Source organism: Cervus elaphus, chromosome 23 (assembly GCF_910594005.1).
Source record: "Cervus elaphus chromosome 23, mCerEla1.1, whole genome shotgun sequence".
NCBI lineage: Eukaryota > Metazoa > Chordata > Mammalia > Artiodactyla > Cervidae > Cervus > Cervus elaphus.
In genome coordinates this window covers 61,110,648-61,136,471 of record NC_057837.1, presented here as the reverse complement: position 1 = coordinate 61,136,471, position 25,824 = coordinate 61,110,648, and the positions used below count along the sequence as shown (strand labels likewise).

Genomic DNA, 25,824 nt, shown 5'->3' with positions numbered 1-25,824 from the left:
ACCACTTGCTCCAAACAAGTAGTAAATTTTTAGCGTGTTCAATGTTACCTCTGGGTCACCTGATCAACTCCAGAACTCAAGGGCACTTGTAAGCCTCCTTAGAATACTTTTATCTTTAAGGTAGGCAGAGGGCAGGAAAGTTTGGAAAAATATAGGGTCTGGAGGATCCTCTGGAGAAGGGCATGGAAACTCACTCCAGTACTCTTGCCTGGAGAATTCCGTGGACAGAGGAGCCTGGTGGGCTACAGTTCGTGGGATCACATAGAGTTGGACATGACTGAGCAACTAACAGTTGAAGCCAGAAAGAGATGGGTTTGAATGCCCTTTCTGCCTCTTACAGATAAATGAGCTTTTAAAAATATAAGTCAGATCACGTCCCTCCTTTGCTCAAAATATCCCCGGGCTGCCATCTTACTTGTAGTAAGAGTCCAAGTCCCCTCTATGGCTGGCGAGGCTCCATGACCTGGGGTCCCCTCAACCTCACAGTCCTGTCTCCTCCAGCCCTCCCTTGATTTTTTCATTTCGGCCACACTAGCCTCTTGCTATTCCTCAACTCACCAACCATGTTTCTACCTCAGGGCTATTGCACAGGCTGCTTTCTGGAACATTCATTACCCAGAAAGCCTCTTTCTCTTCACCCAGGTCTTCTTGCAGATCTTAGTTTCTCAGCAGGGTCTTCTCTTATCCCCCTGGCTAAGATAGGAGCACTGTCCCCAACTCCTATCACTTTCTGGCCCCTTCCCAGCTATATTCTTCATGGCTTTAGCCACCATCTAATGTGGTGACCGCAAGGATGAGCCTCTCAGATCTCCAAATGCAGAGGGCAGAATTGACCAGTGGCCCCAGCTGTTGTGCTTGAAGACTATCACTGTTGCCTTGGGCTGCTCCCACCCAGTGACTGAGTGTGGCAGGGGTACTGAGGCAGGCCCATGCCAGGGGACCTCTGATGGAACCTCCTTGACAGCCTTGCCAACCTTCCTTAGAACTGCCCTGCAGTCTAAGACATCTCTACCTTCCTTCCCTTGCTTCTTCCCTTCTTTCCTCTCTCCTTTCATTTGGAGTCAGACATGCCTTGCTAGTATTCATGTATGGATGTGAGAGCTGGACCATAAAGAAGGCGAGCCCCGAAGAATTGATGCTTTTGAACTGTGGTGCTGGAGAAGACTCTTGAGAATCCCTTGGACAGCAAGGAGATCAAACCAGTCAATCCTAAAGAAAATCAACACTGAATAGTCATTGGAAGGACTGCTGCTGAAGCTGAAGCTCCAATACTTTGGCCACCTGATGCGAAGAACTGACTCACTGGAAAAGACGCTGATGCTGGGAAAGATTGAAAGCAAAAGGAGAAGAGCACAGCAGAAAATGAGATGGTTGAATGGCATCATCAGCACAACGGATATGAATTTGAGCAAACTCCAGGAGATAGTGCAGGACAGGGAAGCCTGCCATGCTGCAGTCCATGGGGTCGCAGAGTCAGACACGACTGAGTGACTGAACAGTGCCTTACTATCTTATAGGATACCTCTCCTAGCCTCTCCTAGCTTCTTCTACAGGCATTCCCTCTAATCAGTTTCTGAGAGTCACCTTCTCCAAGGACCTGACTAACTGAATGAAATGCTCTTAGCTGCCAGGGTGCCCTAGATTTCTCCTTTTAAACAATAGTCACAAATGTGTGTTTAAACTGAGAAGGATGGTCCATGTTTGTTTATCTTTGCTTGGAGAGGAGCAAAGTCTTTCCTTGATTGGAGCCGAGTGAAGGTGACCCCCTTCCAAAAGGACGTGGTGGCCAGTTCGCCCAAGGGACAATTTTTCACTTCAGCCTCCCACCGTGCTCTGAGGCCAGCTGCCCCCAAATCTGATCCCCTCAAATGGAAACTTCAAAGTTTCCATCGTGTGCTCTGACCCTTTTACACTTTCTTTTTTATTGTTGACAGAGCCTATTCTTTTCTGTTTTGGATGGTATGCATTTTTGTTTTTAAAATTACCTTTCATCACCTAGTAAAACACTACATCGTCCTTGTTAAAAATGAAAACAATAAAGCTAAATCTAAGGCACCTTTGGAATAAGGCCTGTAAGGTACCCTTTCCAGGCCCTCCACGGCCATCCCTCCATTCACCACCCCCGCCCAGGTAGCCTCTTCTCATGTATTTGCATATTATATTAAAGAATATATGTCAGTGCCCCGCCCCCTTGCTCAGCTGTTCACCCTTCTGAACACTCGCTGGATGTCCAACTGCCAGGACCTGCATCTCTTCATCTAGCAGATTTCTCTGTGGTCCTTGGGGCCTGCTCTGCCCATAAGCCTGGCAAGTGGAAGTGCTAGAGTATTGTCAGCCCGTGGGAGCAAACCTCATCCCCATCAGCTGTGACTGACAGGATCAGGCAGATAAGTATCCCAGTTCCTCTACCTCTTGAGCTGCCTCAGTGGCTCCCAGCACTCCCAGTTGAACTGAGCTCCAGGTGCCGACAATGGGACTGACTTGATCACATCTTTATTGTCTGCTGACCTGGGTTCGATCCCTGGGTTGGGAAGATCCCCTGGAGAAGGGAAAGGCTATCCACTCCAGTATTCTGGCCTGGAGAATTCCATGAACTGTCCATGGGGTTGCAAAGAGTCAGACAAGACTGAGTGACTTTCACTTTCACTTCTCTTCTCTGTCTTGCTTCCGCATTCTCCTACAGGGTTTTCTGGGATCAAATCCCAAATAAACTAAACAGTGAATGCACTTGACATCTCTTCTAGGGTCTGCTTCTGGGGAAACAGGCTGACACATATACACTCATAGAAAACATGCAGTATCATTTTTTTGTGTGTGTTAACATAAAAGGAATACCATTTTGCATGAATCGTGAGGCATTATCTTATCTTCATTTTTTAGATGAGGAAATTGAGACTCAGGGAGTGAAAGAATTTGTCTGATGCGTCACAACTTGTATGAGGCAATGTTGGCACTCAAACCCAGGCCTCCCGTGCTCTGTCTGCATGCATGTGTGCTAAGTAGCTTCGGTCATGACCGACTCTTTGCGATGCTATGGACTGTAGCCCGCCAGGCTCCTCTGTCCATGGGATTCTCCAGGCAAGAATACTGGGGTGGTGGCCATTTCCTTCTCCAGTGCTCTGTCTATGGTTCTTCATGTCTCTGGCAGAGTTGAGGGAAGGTCTCCTATTCTCTTGGCTGCACCTAAGTCTCCTGGACCAAAGGATTTCATGGTGATGGTGAGATCTCAGGTAGGTGTCGTAGGTCAGGATGAGGACTGTTACAAGGCCCAGCGCAGGGCAGGACCACCCAGAGGGTGCAGCCTGTGTGACCATAGCCACTGGCCAAGAACAGGACACATTTTATATTCAAGCAAGGGTTTCTTCTGTGTCCTTATCCATGCCTCTGGAATTACATACTAAAACTCCCAGTCCTGGGGTGGAGGAAACTGGAGAAATGGCCTGGGGTATCAAAGCGCTGTGGTGGGGGGTGGCTTAGAAAGACAGAGGCTAATAGATTGTACCATTAACTTACTCTGTAACTTTGAGAAAGTTACTTATCCTCTCTGGACCTGACATTTCTTTTCTATAAAAAGGGAGGCCTTGTCATGATTTTAGGACTGGGTTTGAGAACTCAAATAAGCTATAGGGGCCCACAGGGCTACCCACATGGGGTAGGGAGTCCAGGCAAGGGTGCTGCAAACTGGACAGTTCAGGGGCAGTCTACAGGGCAACCCCGCTCAGCATCACCCATGCTACGATGAGTGGATAGCAGCAGAGCACAGGAGACCAAGGTTCTAGCCCCAGCTCTTCTAGTTGTTCCAGAGAAGACAGAAATTCAGATTTCTATGAGCTCTCTTGACTTTAAATGTTAGCGCATATTTCAGAAGAATCATTGTGTGAGGCCGGGGAAGGCAATGGCACCCCACTCCAGTACTCTTGCCTGGAAAATCCCATGGATGGAGGAGCCTGGTAGGCTGCAGTCCATGGGGTCACTACGAGTCGGACATGACTGAGTGACTTCACTTTCACTTTTCACTTTCATGCATTGGAGAAGGAAATGGCAGCCCACTCCAGTGTTCTTGCCTGGAGAATCCCAGGGACGGGGGAGCCTGGTGGGCTGCCGTCTATGGGGACGCACAGAGTCAGACACGACTGAAGCGACTTAGCAGCAGCAGCAGCGTTGTGTGAGGCCAAATGAAACGCACATATTTGCTGAAATATGTCAGGCAAAGGAGGGGAGGGAGTGTTCAACACCCCTCAGTTCTGTATTTTTGAGGCCCTACTATGTCTCAGGTGCCAGGGTTAGAGATACAGTAGTTTTGGAGACAGATATGTCTGTGTCCTCATGGGACTTAACTTTCTAAAATAGTTTAAAGTCCAAGCCCTGACCAGTCCTCTGAATGCAGACAACTCTCTCCTCACCCTCTGGGGTAAGAGGCCCCCAGACAGCAGCCTGGTTGGAGTGAGATTGAGACTCATGCTTAATGAATAATGGTTTTAATAATAATTTTTGAAAAGGAAAATAGCAAGTGTTGACCACAGGGTGGAGAAACTGGAACTCTTGTACATTGATGGTGGGAATGTAAAGTAGTGGAATATAATTTGGTGATTCTTCAAAAGTTAAACATGGAGTTACTATATGACCCAGAAATTCTACTCCTAAGTATATACCCAAGGGAACTGAAAACAGGTGCTCAAATGTATGTACAGGCATGCTCACAGCATCACCATTCACAGTAGTCAAAAGGTGGAAACAACCTGAATTTCCATCTACAGATGAGTGAATAAACAAATCATAGAACATACATACAATGAAATACTATTCAGCCATAAAAGGAATTAAATGTGTCAGTATTTAATGTGGATAAACCTTGAAAGAAGCCAGTCACAAAAGGTCACATATTATATAATTCCATTTATCTGAAACATCCAGAGTAAATTAACCCATTGATACAAAATGCAGGTTGGTGGCTGCCAAGGGCTGAGGGGAGGGAGGAAGGGGAATAACTGACTATGGTGTTTCCTTCTGGGATGATGAAAATGTTTTAGAACTACACAGAGGTGCTGATCACACAACCCACTGAACATACTGAATGCCCCACTGCATTGTTCACTTAAAAATGGTTCATTTTATAATGTTATATGAATTTCACCTAAAAAAGTTTTAAAAATTTCAGACTATGGACTTCCTTGGCAGCCCAGTGGTTAAAACTTCACTTTCCAATGCAGGGGGTGCGGGTTTGGTAAGCTAAGATCCACATGCCTCGCTGCCAAAAAACCAAAATACAAAACAGGAGCAATACTGTAACAAGTTTAATAAAGACTTTAAAAATGGTCCACATCAAAATACTTTAAAAAAATTGCAAGCTACCTAAAAGTGCTTTGCTAGGATGGTTAAAACAAATTATAGTGCCTCCAAACAGTGGAATATTACTCAGTCATTAAAAATTTGAGGATGTTTTAATGACATGGAAAAATGCTTGCAATGTAATACTAAGCAAATAAGTGGGATAAAAATTGTATATGCAGCATTTTACTAATTATGTTAAATAAAACGTGCACAGAAAAGTAGACTATAAAAATAAACTAAAACATTTGCTATCCAAACATTTTTTTAAAAGATTCATGCTTCTGAGAATTTCCCAGCTATCTGTTGGTTAGGGCTCTGTTCTTTCACTGCTGAGGGCCCAGGTTCAATACCTGGTTGGGGGACTAAGATTGCTCAAGCTGTGAGGGGAGGCAAAAAGAAAACCCCCAAAAAACCCAAAAAAACTGAAAAGCGAAACAAAACAAAAAAGATGCATGCTCCTATTGTTGGAGCATATACTAAGTGTCAGGCGTAGTGAATAAGGCGGAGGAGAATCTTTGCCCTCCTGCAGCTGAGAACAGGTGACAGTGGCCCTGGATCTAGACGGAGCTGGAAGGTCAGCAGAACCGATTCTTTCTTCTCTCTTCTCTGCCCCAGACCCCCTGGGTGACATTTCCATGCCTCAATCCTCCTCATACACAAAAGCTGCCCCTTGGGACAGCCACTCAGCCTCTTGGTGTTTCCCCCTAGAAACACCTGTACATGAGCCCAAGACCACACATCAGGCTGGCCCCAGCAGTGTTGTTTGTTGTCATGAAGCCCTGGATCAACCTGAATGTTCAACATCAGGGGGAATGAGAAGTAGGGCAGGATGGTCCCCTCCTGGAATCCTCCACTTAGAAAGAATAAACTAGAGCTCTGTGTCTTATTCTGGCTAGATTCTGACAACTTAATGATAACAAGGCAGGGGAAAATGAAACTGCCGCCGAATCTCACAGTTAGACAGCATTTATGTAGATCTTTAAAACACGACAGACAATTTTGGGTATTGTTTATGCACCCACATATATATGTAATACATTTTTAAAGGCACAGACAGGAAGAGCTATAATTCATGACAGAGATTGTCTCTGGGGAGGGAGAGAAACAGAACTAAGATGGATATAGGGTGGGGAGGCTTCAATGTTATCTGTTACTTTTAGTAATTGTATTTTTCAAAAAAATGGAAACAAACGTGACAAAATGTGAACATTTGTTAATTCTGGGTGGTGGGTTCCTGGGATATTTAGTATATTACTGTCTTTGATTTTCTGTATTTAATGCCACCCCCCCCACAAAAAAAAGGATAGTGCAGAGAAAGCAATGATGAGAACCAATATCTTTTGAGGCCTTTCTCTCTGCTGGCCAAAGTGCTTCTCAAAGTGTGGCCCTTGAACCAGCAGCAACAGCATCACCTGGGAATAAAAATTCTTGGGATCCTGTGCCAGACCTATTGAATCACAAACTTTGGGGTCAAGGCCCAAAAATCTGTGTCTTAACAAGCTTTCCAGGTGATTCTTATGTACCATTTAAGTTTGAGAACCACTAGGCTAGACTGTAATAGCTATGACCATTGTTAATGGATATTAAACAGTTAGACCTGTTAGGCAATAAGCAGACCTGTCAGTAACTCAATCTAATCTTCAAAACAACCCTATGGGGACTTCCCTGGTGATCCAGTGGCTAAGACTCTGAGCTCCCAATGCAGAGGGCATGGGTTTGATCCTTGGTCAGGGAACTAGATCCCACATGCTGCAACTAAGACCCATTACAGTCAAATAAATAAATAAATACATTTTTAAAAAGACCCTCTGAGGTAGCCATTATTTCAAATATCCCCATTCTACAGTTATGGAAACGGAGGCACAAGAATGGCCACATCCTCTGCCCAAGGTCCAACAGGCAGGTTGCCCACCCCAAACCCCTTACTTGGCCACTTCAGTTGTGTCCGACTCTGTGCGACCCAATGGACTGTAGCCTGACAGGCTCCTCTGTCCATGCGATTCTCCAGGCAAGAATACTGGAATGGGTTGCCATGCCCTCCTCCACCCTCCTCCAGGGATCTTCCTGATCCAGGGAGCAAACCTACACCTCATGTCTCCTGCACTGGCAGGTAGTTCTTTACCACTAGCGCCACCTGGGAAGCCCAAACTCACTTAACATGACCTCTAACATACTCTATCTCATGGCAGTCTTGGAAGACAGACCTAATAGCCCTCTTTGACAGATGAGGAAATTGGAATTTATAGACGGAGAGTGAGTGACTTGTCCAAGGTCTCACAGGAGGAAAGTGAGGGGGCAGGCATCCTCCTGTGGTCTGTCCAGGAGGTTTCAGGGTCCCACCTAGACCGCCTGGGAATCAGGGCGCAGCTGGGAGGAGGAGGGAGCCCAGCGAGCGAACCGACCCAGCTGCAGCCCTGCCTGGGTGTGGCTTGCGCTGTCACGCCCACGGCCAGCTGTCCCCTTCCCCACCATGGCTGCCAAGCCGCCGTGACCGTGACTGTCACCCAGCCCCAGCAGGAACCGTAAGGGCTTTTCCCCTCTCGGGATCCTTGAAGCCATTTTTTTTTTTTTTTTTGTCTCTTGCAGAAGAGGAACCTGGACGGCCCAGGGAAGTGGCGGCTCAGGCAGAAAGTCACCCTCCCGCGTTCCCAGGTTCGCAGCCGGGCCATTAGCCTGTTCATCTGGACATCCTCCCCCGAGGGTCGGCCCCCGCATCCCGCCGCCTGTCCGCCGCTCCCCAGACGGTCTTTTTCCGCTGAGCCCCAGCCTACGCGGCTCACCACCCTGGGTGCCCTCAGCCGCCCGAAGACCCGACCGTCAGACCGAGTGCGAGGGCCGGTGTCCCCCGACCCCCGGGTTCGAAGCACTCACCTGGGCGCCCGCTCCTCTTCCGGCGGGCAGCCCGGATCCTCGCAGCTCGAGCGCCCCCCCAGCTCGGCAGTCCCCGGGGTCCCGGGGCGCTCGAGAGCTAGGGGAAGATGGATTGACTTTCAAGAAGAGGCTGGGGATGCGCTCCGAGGGGCTTCGGTGCCGTGCGTCTTTGGGGGGTCCCTCTGGCGCTGGACTGTCCGCGTCCCCTTCCACTCGCCCCTAGGCCTCGGCGGTGCGTCCCGGCCGGAACCAGGGACTCGGTGGCGCCCACAGACCATCTGGGCGCCCGGGGCGATGCTAACCCCGCCCCCAAGTGTCCTAAGCCCGCCCCGGAGATTCTGACCCCACCCCAGGGACTCCAATCTCTATCCCCACCTCCCAAAATCCTAATCCCGCTGCCTAAGGATTTTTTAAAACACCGCCCATCCAAGGCTTCTAACCCAGCCTCCAAGAATCTTTACCTCATCCCCGAGGGGCAATAACCCCGCCCCCAAGAATTTTAACCGGTCCTTCCAAGGTCCTAATCTCCAAATAAACTAACACCTCCTCCAGTGTATTCTAATCCCGCCTTCCAGTGCCCTAACCCTGTCCCAAATGATTCTAAACCCCACCCTCCCGAGAACCCCAGCACCCCATCTTCTCCTGGGATCTTAATTCTGCCCCAAAGGATTTTGAATCTCACCCAAGAAGGAATTTTAACCTCGCCTACCAGAGGTTTCTAATTCTGCCCCCAGGATTTTAATCCGGCAAGTGGAGGATCCTAGTCTCTTTCATAAAAAGATTCTAACCCAGCCCTCAAGGTTTGTGACCCTAATCCTAGGGATACTATTCTAATCTCACTCCTGGGTGATCCCAGCCTATTCACATAGGATTTTAATCTGCCTCTCCCCGCGCCGCGCCCCCCCCCTCCCCGGCCCCAAGGATTCTAATCCGGCCCATTCAAAGATTCAACCCCTGCTTTCCAGGTTTCTGATCCCACGTATCAAAGGATTCTAAACCGGTTCGGGAGGGTCCTAACCCTACCTTCCTCATTCTCACAGGACTACCCACCCCCACCCCAAGCATTCCGATTCACTTCCCCACCATTCCAGTCGCCTCCTTCTAACCCAGTCCCCTCCCCAACGCCGTGTCCCCAGCCTTCCCGGCCCTTCTGTGGTCTGCGGTTTCTGCTCCTCAGGCCCTGGCTATTCAAACTCTATGCAAAGTTTTTGCCCGCAGGAACCAGCCTGACTCACTCCTGGCCAGTTTCCCGGTAGCTCAGAGGAGCTTGAAAATTGAGGGGGCAGTAAGCGGCACTGGAGGGTACAGTTTGAGGCTGCAGATGAATGAGAGGTGTCCAGGGCCAGACAAGGGCAGAGCCCACTCCTCCTGGAAACGGACTGTCACCCTAAATCCTGCTGAGCACACCTCCAAGAATGTACGGTGTTTCTGGAGTCCCACCCGCTACCAGTCATTTCAGGCCCCCACCATCTCTCATTCACTCGTTCATTCACTATGCTGGGGCTGAGCTACATAGGACTTTTCAGCCTCAGCACTATTGATTGACATTTGCGTGCCTGCTCAGTCGCTCATTCTTGTTGGACGCTTTGCGATCCCATAGACTGTAGCCTGCCAGACTCCTCTGTCCATGGGATTATCCAGGCAAGAACACTGGGGTGGCTTGCCATTTCCTCCTCCAGGAGATCTTCCCCACCCTGGGGTGGAACCTGCAGATGGATTTTTTTGCCACGGAGCCACTTGGGCAGCCCCACTATTGACATTTAGGTCCTGAAATTCTTTGTTGTGGGGAGCTGTTCTGTGCATAGCAGGGGGTTGAACAGAATTCCCAGAAGTCATCCACTCGATGCCAGTAGCAGCTCCATTCCTTAGTTGTGATAGCCAAAAATGTTTCTGGACATGACCAAAGGTCCCCTGTGGCAGGGGGAATGGCAGGTGGTGATGGAGGGGGACAGAACCATGAATAAGAAAGATAATGACCCTGCTCTTATGCGTTTGGTTTATGTGCTTAAATACATGTATGCCCTTTTAAAAAGCAGATATTGTTTTAATTGTGTGTTTAATTTTCTTGGATAGTACCTCAATTTTGTACTTTTTTTTTCACTCCATCACTAGATACTATCTAGTATCTATCTATCTAGTATATATCTAGCCATGTTGCTGAAGGTCATTGTCTATATCCCCCATAGTCTATTTATCCATTCCGCTAGTCACAGACACCCAAATGGCACACAGCTTCAGCCCACCATAAACATCCTGATATGAGTTCCCTTATGAACCTATGTGAGTATTTTATTAAGACTTGGCTTTGCCAAGAATGACAGAAACTTACCAAATGGCTGCTGCTTGGATTCCTCTCCACCATTTCCCCATATCTTGACTGTACCTTAGGTATCGTCTGCTAGTCTTAATTTGAGTCCCCCAGAAGTAGACCCTAGACACAGATTAAAGTGAAAGTTGGTTATTTAGAAGATGCAGAAAACACGGGTAAAGGAGTGGGTGAATGAGAAGGGAAGAAAGCCACTCAAGAAAGCATTACCAAGCTAGCTCCAACTGGGGGCTCCTGGAGCTCATTCATGCCTGGGGAATGAACCCACACAGAGTTATCCCACCTGAGACATGAGGTAGTCTGGGCATTTATACACCAGCTCCTGTCAGACATTGGATAAGGGCTGCTCCTGCAGCTATTTAGTCACTCCACAGTGTCTGACTCTTTGTAACCCCATAGTTGCTCCTGGTGGGGCTGGATATTAATCCTGTAATATTTCTGACCTGCCCCATGCATGCTCCAGTCACCAGAGAGAGCCTCTAAGAAGACAGATGCAGGTTCTGGGGATGTTAGAGTGTCATTTCCAGCATCAGCTACATCTTCTGAGTTTGCCATTCTGATGGCAAAGGACCACTTATAGCGAAAACATTCTCCTGTTAATAGCCAATTTCTCCAATTTCTTCTTCTTCTTCTTTTTTTTTTTTTTTGGCTATTAAAGTAATGCTGCAATGAAAATCGCGTATGTGTTCCCAAAGACCCTATCAACTTTACTGCACATAATTTTATAAATAAAATGCGCCATTTAAAATACTCAGCTTGATGAGTTTTGGCAACTGTAGACATCCGTGTAATTACCACACTAATCAAGATATAAAGCATTTTTATCACTCCAAGAAGTTCCTTATACCCTGCTACATTCAACTTCCCCATTCATTTCCTAGGGTAACAATTGTTTGGCTTGTTGTCACTATAGATTAACTTTGTCTTTTCTAGAATTTCACATAAATTCAATCATACAATATGTTTCTTTTTGTGAATAAAATGGGCCTTCATTTTACTCACATATTGCTTTTAAGAGTTTAAGTTGTTTCATATTCTAGTATGTTTTCCTTTTACTGTGCTGAGTTGTATTCCATAGTACAAATGTATTACTATTTGTTCATTCATTTACTTGCTGGTGAACATTTGAGTTGCTTCTGTTACACGAATAAAGCTGCTATGAACATTTATGTACAAGTCTTGGCATGGATACATTTTCATTTCTCTTGGTTAAATGGTTTGGACTGGAATTACTGGATCATATAATAAGTGCATGTTTAACTAAGCTTCCCACTAGGTGGTTCAGACAGTAAAGAATTCACCTGCAATGCAGGAGATCCGGGTTTGATCCCTGGGTCGGTAACTTTATAATACAAAACTAAAGTGGTTTTCAAAGTAATTATACCACCTTGCATTCCCACCAGTGATGGGAATCACTATGGTTTCCAGTTTTATCATGTCCTTGTCAATTTTGTATTGTTCTTTGTAATTAAAAAAATATTTCCCCTCTAACTCATATTAGCATGAAAGAACATTGATACAATTACAAATTTTACCCCAAAACACTGCCTTACTAGTATTTGGGATAGCAAACATTTTTTCTACTCAGGCATTCATTTATTCGTTGTCATGGGGAATATAGCTGACCACAAGAAATGGTGCTAAATGCTGCATCTTGGAGTCAGACTAGAGTTCAAACCTTGACACTGCTATTTATCAGCTCAGTGATCTTGCACATACTGAGTCACCTCTCCGAGCCCGTCTCCTCATCTGTCAAGTGGGAACAGTAGTAGTATTTACATCAGTGAATCATTGTGAGAGTCAACTGACATCTTATGTCTGAGGATGGTAAGGATTATAAGAAAAATGAAGCAAAGCAAGCGGCAAGGTAGCAGGGGTGGGGAAGGAGTGATGGTGTGACCCAAGACGGAGTGGCAGGGAAGCCCTCTCTGAAGAGGGAGCATGTATGTAGATATGCTGAATTGGGGGAGTGAGTAATGGAATAGTCTGAGGAAATGTGTTTCAGGCAGAGGGAATAGTAATGGCTAAGGTCCTGAGGGGCGACTGCACTTGATGTGTTTAAGGAACACAAGGAAGTCAGCGTAGTTGGAACAGAATGGGCACAGGAGAGAATGATGGAGAGGATGTTGGAGAGGGTGTGAGGTCAGACTGTAAGGCCATGAACATCCTGATAGTAAACTTTAATTGACACAAGATGGGAGCAATTGGAGGGTTCTGAGCAGAGGAGTAAGCCACAACTGGCTTGTATTTTAATGGGATCTCTCTGGCTTCTGGGAGGAGAATGAATTAGAGGGACCAGGGGGAAGCAGGGAATCCAATGAGCAGGCTGAGGCTATGCTCCAAAGGCGAGATGATGGTGACACGGGCCAGCGTAGTGGCAATCAACAGTTGTAGATCTTTTCTCAATCATTTTCAGATGCCTTAAACTTCATGGATATGCACAAGAAAAGTCATTGCAGCACCACTTTTTACCAGGAAAGAATTAGAAATAAGCTAAATGCCTGTCATTTGAGGACTGGGAAAAAAATGATAATACAATAATGGAGTGCCCAGCAGTTGTCAAAGGAATAATGATGTTTAAAAACTATTTGTCTTTGTATACACTGGCAATGAACAAACTGAAAATAAAGTTAAGAAAATAATTTCACTTACAATATTAATGAAAAGAATAAAATAATTAGGAATCAATCTAACAAAAGAAGTGCAAGATACTTGGAAAACCAAGAAACATTCTTGAAAGAAGCTTAAGAAGACCTAAATAAAGTCATCTCATGGGATGGAAAAGACATCTTATGGAAAAGACATCCCTTTGTGGACTAGAAGACTTAATATTAAGACGGTGATATTCCCCCAAATGGTCAACCAAATCCCTATCAAAACCCCAGATATCTTTTTTAAGAAATAAAAATAGACAAGTTCATCCTAAAATTTGTATAGAAATGCAAGGAAGTCAGAATAGCCAAAACAATCTTGCAAAAGTAAACAGTGAAGGACTCACTCTTTTTAATTGAAAACTTAACTACAGTAATCAAGGTAGTGTGGTTACTGGCATAAAGGTAGAAATATAGATCAGTGGAACAGAATTAAGAGTCCAAAAGTAAATCCTCACATTGACTGCCAATTGATTTTCAACAAGGGTGCTGAGACAATTCAATGGGAAGAAAGAATAATCTTTTCAACAAATGGTTTTGAAACAACTGGATATCCCCATGCAAAACAATTAAGTTGAACCCCTACCTCACACCACCCACAAAATTTAGTTCAAAATGGATCATAGACCTAAATGTATGAGTCAAAACTATAAAACTCTTAGAATTAAATCTTCACAACCTTAGGTTAGGCAAAGCAATCTTAGATGTGGCATAAGTGATAAAAGAAAAAAAATAGATAAACTGGACTTCATCAAAAGTAAAAACTTGTACTGCAAATGATACAATCAAGAAGATGAAAAGACAACCCACAGAAAGGGAGAAAGTATTTGCAAGCCATACATCTGATAAGGCACTGGTAGCCTAAATATTTAAGCAACATAATTCAATAATAAAAAGACAACATACTTGAAAAGTGGGCAAAAGATCTAAATAGGTATTTCTCCAAAGAAGCTATACAAGTAGCTAGTAAGCACATAAAAACACTTGGTAACATTAGCCATTAGGGAACTACAAATTAAACCACAATGAGATGCCATTTCACATCCATTAGAATGGCTACTAAGAATAAACACACAATAGCAACAGTTGATAAGACCATGAAGAAATTAGAACCTTCCCGTATCATGGTGGAAATGTAGAACGGTGCAGCCCCTTTGGAAAGTAGTGTGGCACGTTCTTAAAAAGTTAACATGGAGTTACCATGTAACCCAGTAATCCCACTTCCAGGGTGTCTACCCGAAAGTATTGAAATGTATGTCTACACCAAAATTTGTAAATGAAATTTTCATAGCAGCATTATTCATAATAGCCCCAAAAGTGGAAACAACTCTGATGTTCATCAGTGGATAAATAAAATGTGCTCTATCTATTCAATGGACTATTATTTGACAATAAAATGATATGAAGTGTTGAGACATTCTACAACATGAACTTTGAATATTTGTTAAATGAAAGAAGTTGGTCACAAAATATCACACATTGTATAATTCCATTTATATGAAATATCCAAAATAGGCAAATTTACAGAAACAGAAAGTAGGTTAGTGATTGTCTAGGGCGGGGGTGGGGAGAAACAAGGACTGACTGCTAATGGGTACAGGGCTTTTTGTGGGGGGGGGAGTGGGTAATGAAAATGTCTTAAAATTGATCGCAGTAATGGCTGCACAACTCTGAGAACATATGAAATATTACTAGATTGTACATTTAAATGGATGACTATGTGGATTACAATTCAATACTTTTTTAAAATGAAAAAAGTTCTATGTACTAATAGGGAACAAGTGTGTAAGTGGAGGGGAGCGAGGTGCACAACAGCTTCTGTTTTTCTATGTGTGTAGAACAAGAAAACAAAGATATGGGAATTTACCAGCACATGCCTGGGCTGAGTCAGGAAGGGCACACAGAAGAAACAGCCCCTGTGGTTTCTTCCAGGGAAGGGAACTGTGTAGCTGGATGAGAGAGGAGAGAGGGAGGCTTATTAGTCCTAGCATACCCTTGGTACTCTCGAATTTTGAGCCACCTAAATATATTTATTCAAAAAATAATATTAATTATTCAAAAATAAAGTCATTTAAAATATCAGAGATTTCATGGACAAGGTAGAATTGAGGCTGGGTAGAATTTTTAGGGGATGAAGAGTCCTTTTCTGTCTGTGCACTTGCCATTGGGACCAGCAGTGCAGGGATGATGGAAGCAAAGGCGCTGAGACTGGACTGACCGCTTCTCTCTAGCTGTGACTTTGGTCAAGTTACTCAACTCCTCTCTGTCCATACTTCATCTGTGAAGTGGAATGCTAAGAGTGCTTACCTCACCAGGTCACTGAATCACTGCATGTCAAGCTCATTACTGTGCCCTCACTTACATCATCTCACTTAATCTCTTTGAAACAGGGATGATTATAAGAGGATGGCTCAGAGAGGCAAAGACAGTTGTCCAAGGTCACACAGCCAAGAACAAATTCGAACCCAGGTCTTTGAGCCTCCAGTGTGCCTCCAAAGGCTGTGCTTGTAACAACTACACAAACTTAGCAAGTGTGCCCTGGAGACTGAAGAGCAGAGACAGAGACATGCTGATGGCAGGACATAACACAGGGCTCAGTCTTAGAGAACAATGCAGGCTTCACTTTACAGAGGGTCAGAGGTCTGCTCTTTCAAAAATATATTTTCCTATTTCCAGGAATATTTGCATTTTATTTATTTCAAATTCTTTGGGAACTGCTGATTGTTTCACATTCAAAGCAGGATAGGGGATGGGGAAGAGAGTCACAATTGTTATTTCAGAGCCCAGATATTTCCCCTTTTTGTTGCCAAGTAGTTAGTGTTCATTTCACAGCTACACTGTCCCAGGCAGGAGGTCACTGTTGCCCTCATTTTCCAAGAGAGGCAAATGAAAATCTGAGAAGTTTAGCCCATGAGAACCTCACAATAGCTCCTAGCAGGTCCTTGACCTCTCTTCTTAAAAAACTCCTCCAGTCTCCATCATCTCTAGCTGCCTCCGCCAAGCCCAGCTCTGCCCCTGCCCTGGCTTATTTTTCTCCAGAGAACTTGTCACCACCAGGCACTCTAATACATATCTATGTTAACCTGTTTGTTGTCTATCTCTTCTACATTTTTTTGGCATGTTCCATGCAGATACTATTCATGCACACTGTTTTACAGATGGAGAAACTGAATGAATGAAGGAAACTGAATTAATGAAACAAATAGAATGATGAAATGAATGACAGTGCCTAGGATCCAAACCCATTCATTGATTAATTCTATTAATATTTATTAAGGGCTTACTATGTGTAGCTTCCAGGCTTTTCTTTACATATTTACATACAAATACAGGTAGGTGGCACAGTGGTAAAGAATCCGTCTGCCTATGCCAAAGCTGCAGGCGATGTGGATTCAATCCCTGGGTGGGAAATATTCCCTGGAGGAGGAAAAGGCAACGCACTCCAGTATTCTTGCCTGGAGAATTTCATGAACAGAGGAGCCTGTCGAGCTACAGTCCACAGGGTCATAAAGAGTCAGCCACCACTGAGTGACTGAGCATGCACGCACACATAGGTAAAAAAATTAACCATGTTATTATTTTTTTTAATGAATGTACTCTCTGTACTATTCTACAAGCTTGTTTTAGGGCTCTCTCTATGTTAATTCACCTGAGCAAGGCTGGGGCCCATGTCCTTTAATCTCTCCGAAAGCAGCCAGGAGCTGGGAGGACAAAAATTTACAAGATAGTCTTGGCCCTCAAGCAATTCAGTTAGGGAGAGAGAAACTTAGACCAATAGCTTAGACACAGAAGTGGAAAATTCTGTGGTAAAGAGGCACATGACATTGTAGAACCAAGTAGGAGGGACACTGGCCCAGCCTGGGATGCATCACGGAGAACTTCTTGGAGAAGGTGATCCTTTGAGGTTCAAAGGATAACAGTGGAAGGTCATGGCAAAGGGTCCTCCAGACAGAAACTGCAGCCTTTCAAAGACTGGAGACTGGCCTGTTTGAGCAACCACAAACCTTCTTTTTGTTGGTGTCTGAAGCCCTAGGCAAGAGAAGGCACATCCGGAGGCTGGAGATGGCAGGAGCAGCAGCGGATAAGGAGCTGGGACTTTCTTATGAGGGTGACCAGGGAGATTGCCCTATGGGTGTCTTGGAAGCTCACCTACCCCAGGTACCACCTTAGAGACAGCCGACCTCCTGCTCACGGGTGTGGCGGAGCAGAACGGGGACAGGGGTGGAGGGGGTGTCCACGGAGTTGTTTTTCTGCCCCCAGCTGCGTGGCCACCTCCAGCTGATGGATCTCCCCCGGGGAGGAGGGGTAGGGGACAGTTCGGTTTCACAACCCTACTCCCTTCCCCCCTTGTCTCCGGAGGCCAACAAAAGAGGAAGCGCTACACCGACTTCCTCCTGGGTTCGGGTGCGCGGGAGCCGGGAGGGGTCCTTCGGGAGGGCGGAAGGATGGGCGGGGAGATGGGCGGGGCAGAGCAGGACCTGCCCGCCAACCCGCGCTCAGCCTGGTCTAGCCCCGCCCCCTTCACTTGGTGGCCGAGCTCCGGCTGGGTGAGCCCAGGCCTGGAGCCCGGGGAGCAGGTTCGCCTCCCGGCAGTCCTAACTCACTGTTCCTAAGAAAGACCTCCTTTCTGAGATTCACATCTTGAATGAGAGGGCACATCCTACCCAGCAATTTAAAACTGAGGCGTTGTGTATGAATTATCATGGAGAGAAACCCAATATATGCTTTCAGAATAGTATAGAGAGCATATTCATTAAAAAAAAACAAAAGCAAACGGAAAACACATTGTTTTGTATCTACCTATATACACAGCCGACAGGAACAGAGATTGTCACTAAAGAAGTAACATGGGACCAGAGAGAAAGATGTGATGACCTTTCCTCTATTTTTTTAAAACTAGGCTGTATTTGTTTTTATTTGTGTAATTAAAAAAATAATAAATGAGAGGATTGGTATGTATGGTTATGGAGGGTCCTTTCGCTAAAGTTTCTTATTCTGAAACTTCCCCCAAATACATCAAAACTGAAAGACTTTTACAACAAACCCCTATACTCACCACCTGCATCGACCATGAATATTCTACTTACTTTATCACATGTCTGTCCATCTAGCTGTGCATCAGTTCATCTTTAAAAAGTATTTCAGAGTGAATTAGTTCAATGTTTGCTTACAAATTTTTGATGTAAAATGTATGTACAACAAACTGCATAAGATTAAGTGTTCATTTGCTGAATTTTTGCAAATGGATTGTACATTTATATAAATTCAACCCCATTAAAATAGACATTGCCATCAATCCTGAAAGTTCCCCTTTGTCCTATTTTAATTGCCAGCATTCTATGAGTCAGCATGTCACACAGGGCCAGGTATATATTAAGTGGTCAATAAATGTTGGTTGAAGGATGAATGTGCACATGGCCTTCTCCCCTGAGGGCAGGATCATGTCTTTTTTTCTTGTACTCCCCACAGAATGGATACACAGTATAGCTCAGATGGTAAAGAATCTGCCTGCAATGCAGGAGGCCTGGATTAGATCCTTGGTAGGGAAGATGCCCTGGAGAAGGGAATGGCTACCACTCAGTATTCTTGCCTGGAGAATTTCATGGACAGAGGAGCCTGGCAGGTTACAGTCCAAGGGGTCACAGAGAGTCAGATATGACCAACATACTTACTTACCTTACTAGATGCTTAATAAAGACTATTGACTGTACTATTTACACATTGCTGTGTAACAAATTGCCCCTAAATATAACAGCTTAAAACATTATAAACAGTTATCTCACACAGTTTCTGTGGTCAGGAATCTGGAAGCAGCTTAGCTTAGTGGCTCTGGCTTGGGGTCTCTCTGAAACAGGCAAGGTAAACCTGGTCTACAGTCAAATGAAGGATTGAATGGGGCTGAAGAGCCATTTCCAGGATGATTCACTCATACAACTGTTGGCAGGAGGCCCAGAACCTCACTACATGAACCCCCCCCCCCCCCATAAGGTTGCCTGAGTGTGCATATGACATGATGGCTGGCTTCCCCTAGAGCAAGTGATTGGAGAGAAGAGGTGATGCATCACACTGGTCGCACAGGTCATCTCCATTCCATGTGGGAGTGGCCTACACAAGAGCAGGAATGCCAGGAGGTGAGACTACTTGGGGGCTTCTTGGAGAAGGAAGTCATTATGAATATGGGTACAGATTCTCTGAGCACTTGCTTTGTGTTGGATGCTGTGTTGGGCTCCAGGAGGGAGTATAAGTCACAACCAGTTCTTCCAATCCCCCTCACAAGATCAGGATCTGTGTGTGTGTGTGCATGTGTTGGAGATGGAGATCAGGTCAGGTAAACATTGAAACACGTGGGGTTGTAGAGTATGATAAATACTGCAATAACAGGTTTTTGATTGTTCTTCTGTAATTCATTATCATGGCACAATATTTAAGATACATCATGAAAAGAGAGTTTCTTTTCCTCCATATTTTACAACTGTACATTCCTCCAGCTCAGAGACAACAACTATTACCTATTTTGTATATCCTTCCAGAACTATGTATTCCATGCAGAGACACAAAGACATTCTCTGCCCTCTTTAAAGAAAAGGATAGCACCATCCAAAGTGCATTGTTCTGCATCTTGCTTTTCCTTTTTCCACTTACTTTATCCTGGAAACAATTCCACATCAGTACACAGAGAACTGGGCTTCCCTGGTAGCTCAGTGGTAAAGAATCTGCCTGCCAATTCAGGAGACGCAAGTTTGATCCCTGGGCTGGGAAGGAAATGGGAGGAAATGGCAACCCTCTCCAGTATTCTTGCCTGGGAAATCCCATGGACAGAGAAGCCTGGCGGGCTATAGTCTAGGAGGTCACAAAGAGTCAGACAGGACTGAGCAACTAAACAACAACAACACAGCTACTTCATTCTTATTTATGGCTGCATGGTATTCTGTTGTCTGCATGATTCCCAGTTTATTTAACCAGTTCTCTATCACTGAGCATTCGATTTATTTCTAATCTCTTGTCCTTAAAAGCAAAGCTGCAGTGATTTTCCTTGTATATTCATCATTTCCATTTTGTGAGTATGAATGCAGGAGACATTCCTGGCCGTGAAACTGTTGCATCGAAGGGTGTGTGCATTTAAAATATTGATAGATATTGTTAAGTAGGGTTTATCCAACTCGCCCTCCCACCCAAAACGTGTGAGTGTCTGTTTCCTCACACCTACCCACACTGTAAGTTGTCAAACTTTCCAAACTTTGCCAATCTAGTAACTGAAAAAGAAATGACTTCTCAATGCAGTTTTAATTTGCATTTTTCTTATTAGAGTGAGGTTGAACATTGTGTCACAAGTTTCAGAACCAATTATCTTTTCTGTGAACTGAAAAAAATAATTTGCCTATTTTTCTGTTGGTCTGTGGGTCCTTATTATTTATTTGAATGTTCTCTTTATACATCAAAGGCACTGTCTGCATGATAAGCTTCAGAAATAATGTTTTGGAACAAGCTGTTTTGAGACAGAAACGAGAAGTTTCTACCCCATGAGCTGCCAGGCTCTTCTGTCCATGGGATTTCCCAGGCAAGAATACTGAATGGGTTGCCATTTCCTTCTCCAGGAGATTTTCCTGACCCAGGGATCAAACCCAAGTCTCCTGCATTGCAGGCAGATTCTTTACTATCTGAGCCACCAGGAAAGCCTGAAGTTTTCTACAGGTCACATCATTTTCTGTGCATCACTGCAGGGCCACCCAAGGGTTAAGGGAGCAGCCATGCCATGTAACGTTCTAGAAGGTGATGCTAAGACCTGGTGGTGGGTTTGGAGGGAGAGGGGTGGGCTAGGAGGCCGTTGTGAGCCCTTGTCCTAGATGGAAAGAACTGTCTCAGAAGACAGCAAGCTCCCCAATGCAAGAAGTAGACAAGACAGGCTGGTTCAGCTCTAAAACATTTTGCCCTTCATCTGGAATGTCTGCGAATAGACAACAGAAATGGGAGGACACAACAGTGAGTGTGTATGTGGTAAGTCACTTCAGTCATGCCCGACTCTTTGTGACCCCATGGACTGTAGCCCGCCAGGCTCCTCTGTCCATGGGGTTCTCCAGGCAAGAACACTGGAGTGGGTTGCCATGCCCTTCTCCAGGGCACAGCAGTGGGACTGTCAATTTCTGATCATTTGCTGGTTACTGCATCTGGAACATTATTTAATAGCCATATAAACTCCTTAGAGTGAGGAGGCCAATGTTCATGAGGCCAATGTTCAAGTGCCAAATAAACAATTGTGAAGAATGAATGAAGGAAAGAATGGGTGATTCTAATCAAAGTCTCTCAGCTGATAGGAAACCCTCTTCCCCTCCCTCCTTCTTTGAACCTGCCCTCCCTTCTTCCTTCCTCTTACCGCATCTGAGCCAGTTCTTAGCATCTCTCCTTCGGTCCTTGTCCCAGCCCTCTCCCTAGGGCCCCAGGACCCAGGCTTTTCTCCTGTCCAAGCAGCTAGATTCCTTTTTGAGGAAATGCAAGCCCATTAGCTCACTCCCCACTGCCTATACTTCCCAGCCTGCCCTTCTAGGGCCATCTCAGCCTGTCCACTCTTTGATTTTCTCCCCTACAAGCCCTGCCCCTCACTGCACATACCCCCAAGTACCTCCCAAATTAATCATGGTCACATTGATTAAGCACTTACTGGATGCTTTTGGGGTTTTTCTGGTAACTCAACTGGTAAAGAATCTGCCTGCAGTGCAGGAGACCCCAGTTCGATTCCTGGGTCGGGAAGATTGGCTGGAGAAGGCATAGGCTACCCACTCCAGTATTCTTCAGCTTTCCTGGTAGCTCAGACGGTCAAGAATCCGCCTGCAATGCGGGAGACCTGGGTTCGATCCCTGGGTCAGAAAGATCCCCTGGAGGAGGGTAAGGCAAACCACTCCAGTATTCTTGCCTAGAGGATTCCATGGACACGGGAGCCTGGTGGGCTACAGTCCATGGGGTCACACAGAGTCAGACGCGGCTGAGCGGCTGAGCCGCAGCAGGTACACTTTTACATGGATTATCTTGTTTACGCTTCACAGCAAGCCATGAGACCTATGAGGCCAATGCGACTATTGCCCCATGTTATAGATGAGGGAAACAAGACCTTTAGGGGCTTACCCCAAGGTCACCCAACTGCAGCTGACAGAGTTGGGACTCAAAACCACAAGTCTGATCCTGGAGCCAGAGTGTTTAGGTGTCTCGGAGGGCGTCATGCTCCCCTGCCTGCACTCATGCTGGGCCCGCCTGAAGGGCTCTCCCTGCTCTCGTCAACCTGCCAAAACCCTGCTTGTCCTTCAAGGTCTCACTCGTAGGTCACCTCCTCCAAGGAGCTTTTTCCAGCCGCCCCAGAAAGCGCCGGTTTTTCACTCTTTGATTTTACAGTTGAGAATTTTGTGTCGTGATAATCTGGGGGCCACCAGGCTAGGAGCCCCCAGCAGGCAGGGATTATTCTGTGTGTCCTTCTAGAGTCTAGCACAATGCCTGGCACAGAGTGGGTGCTCTCTAAATGACACTGACTGGACGGTGGTGGTGCGGAACTCCTCCCCAACATGCAGCTGCGAAGGATTGCTAGGCGTCTCCAGGGCCCCCACATGGGACAGACTTCAGCGGCAGTGGCAGTTGGAGGCATTTTCACTGCCCACCACTTGTCCGTGGGGCAGCAGTGTCCTCAGGGGATCCAGCTGGCTGGGGAGTTCCATCCTTACACCACCCCTACAGGTCTTTGGGAATCAGCTGTCCCCACCCAGGGGGGTTTCCTGTCTTGCAGTGCCGGGAACTGAACCATGATGGGAAGTGACCCTGGCAGGGTTTCTGAAGGCTACAGGAGGAAGTGTGGCCAGAGTCCCCATGCTCAGAGCCTGGGTCACCTCAGCCCTCAGAAACCAAAGGGTAACGTGGCTTTAGTAAGAGGATAGTTCCGGGGTGGCTAGGGACTTCCTCAGGGTATGAGGGAAGTTGCTCCATCCTCAGAGCTGTGGGGTAAGAGCTGTCTCAGTGCCTCTCAGCAGCCCTGACTCTGTGCCAGGCTAGGACTGTGGCCAATTTCCAAGCCTGATCCTCTTGCAAATCTCTCCGGCCTTTAAGAGGGACCCCCGTCTCTTTGGTCTCTGCCCCTATTCAGTGGACTTCTCCCTCATGGCTGCCTCACTCAGGAGCTTACCAGGACACCCCATGGCCTCAGGTCCAAATACCTCAGCCTCTGATTAATGTATCCCGAGAGTAGGTAGTAGACAGGATAGCAGAGCCAGTAGGGGCCTGGGCTCTGGGGTGAGCCAGATATGGGTCCAAATCCCAGCTCACTGTGGATCTTGGGGTCATTCACTTCACCGCTTTGAGCTCATCCATAAAATGAAGACAAATAAATTTGAAAACATCAAAATTAAAAATTTGTTCAATGGGAAATTTGTTCAGAGGAAGGCACCACAGACCAGTGGTTCTCAGTGTGGTCCCTGAACCATTAGTATCATCTGAGTACTTGTTAAAAATGTAAGTTCTTGGACTTCCCTGGTGGTACAGTGGATAAGAATCCACCTGCCAATGCAGGAGACACGGGTTTGACTCCTGGCCTGAGAAGATTCCACATTCCGCAGAACAACTAAGCCCTTGCGCCTTGACTACTGAGTCCAAGCTCTGGAGCCCATGAGCCACAACTCTGAGCCTGTGGACTGCAACTACTGAAGCTTGAGAGGCCTGGAGCTTGTGATCCACAGCATGAGAAGGCACTGCAATGAGAAGTCTGTGCACTGCAACGAAGAGCAGCCCGCATTTGCTGCAACTAGAGTAAGCCCACACCCACCAGCAAAGACCCAGTGCAGCCAAAAATAAATAAATAAATAAATTTAAAAACACACACACAAAACACAAGTTTTTGGGGCTTCACCCAAGATCACCCAAGTTCTTGGGTGATCCAGTGGTTAAGACTTTGCCTTCCAACCAACGCACAGGGTGTGAGCTCAATCCCTGGTTGAAGAGCTAAGATCCCACAGGCCTCGTGGCCTAAAAACCCAAAATGTAAAACAGAAGCAATATTGTAAAAAATTCAATAAAGATGAAAAAAAAAAACATTAAATAAGTAAATGCTAAAAACAAACAAACACACACAAGTTCTTGGGCCCCATCTCTGTTCTACTGAGTCAAAACTCTGGGGTGGGGATCAGCAATCTGTGTTTTAACGAGCCTTCCAGGAGATTCTGATGCATGCTAAAGTTTGGGAACCACTGCCATAAATAAACTTAATAGATGGGTAATGGACTAGGAGAAGATGTTTATAACAGCAATATCCAACAAGGGATTAAAATCTAAAAGGTATAAGTTACTCCTGCAAATCAACAAGAAAAAGACAGGAAACCCAAAAGATAATGGGAAAAAGATATGAACAGATAATACTGAAGGGGAAGCCTAAATGCCGAACAAGTATAGGAGGAGGTTCTGAATCTCAGGGTCAAAAGAGAAATGCAATTTAAAGCAACATGATGTCACCTTACACCCAAATAGGCAAAAGGTTACAAAGTCAGATGATGGAAAAGTTGCTGAAAATGTGGGGAGACAGTATCCTTCACACACTACTGGTGCAGCTATTCTAGTGACTTTTAGCAAAAATGAAAACATATATACCCTATGATCTACTCTTGGGTATAGAGCCCAAAGAAATTTTCACACAGCCCCACAAGGGTCATGCACAAAGATGTTCATCACAGTGTGGTTTATGGTAAGAGGAAATTGGAAGCAACCTGAGTGTCCATCACTGGATGCTCAGATTGGAATATTTGCAGTGGTTGGATGTACTAAGTTAGGTTTTTACGCAGGAAGGAAACAACAGAATGAGTTTCTTACACAATACCATTTGTGTAATGTAAACGCACACACAAGACATTATACATTTTATGTCCAGGGACATATATCAACACATAGAGATGGGTACCCATGGTGGGGAGGAGAAGGATTGTGGAGATGTGTAGATGAAGTTTGGGGAATATAAAACAAACTAAGACATCAGTTCAGTTTAGTCAGTCGTGTCTGACTCTTTGCGATCCCATAGACTGCAGCATGCCAGGCTTCCCTGTCTATCACCAAATCCCAGAGCTTGCTCAAACTCATGTCCATCGAGTCGGTGATCAGAAGGGCCTTTTGTGGATCAGTTATGATGGGATAGTCATTTGCCATGAACTGATTATGAAGCAGGGAACTTGATGAATCCAAGCCCTAGTAATAATAATGATATTACTTTAACAATGGCGATAATAGTATCTACCTCATGGTAAGTACCTTGTGTCTGGCCATGTAAGGTTCTACAGATAAATTTTAGCTCTTCCAGGCAATTCTCTTGCCTCTTCTGAGGGCTTCTTTCAGCCTCTGAGCCTTTACTGAGGCTGTGCAAGTCTTGTTTTTATGCTGACTTTCCTCCCCCTCCAATTCTGTCTTCAGATTTCTTTGACTATCTGAGATACGATGGCTAATCTGCAGAATCTTTTCATTTGAACTTTGAGCATGGAGTCTTGCTGTAATAGAGCTGTGAGGGGCAAGTCCTATTTTCTCCTCCCAAACTGTGAGTTCCCTGAGGGTCTTCCTATATCTCACCCTCACCTCAGTTCATGTCCCATTGCACACAGGTAAAGACAGGTAAACTGAGTCAGAAAGTGTTCGATG

General features: G+C 45.5%; 1 protein-coding gene across 1 annotated transcript in view; it reads right to left on the bottom strand.

The window, feature by feature from the left end:
- HCK (HCK proto-oncogene, Src family tyrosine kinase) overlaps positions 1 to 8,533 on the bottom strand; it is a 42,219-nt gene extending 33,686 nt beyond the window's left edge. The window contains exon 1 of the mRNA XM_043883726.1: positions 8,203 to 8,533. The gene's annotated coding sequence lies outside the window, so the exon portion shown is untranslated. The remainder of the gene's footprint in view (positions 1 to 8,202) is intronic.
- Between the last annotated feature and the right edge of the window lie 17,291 nt (positions 8,534 to 25,824).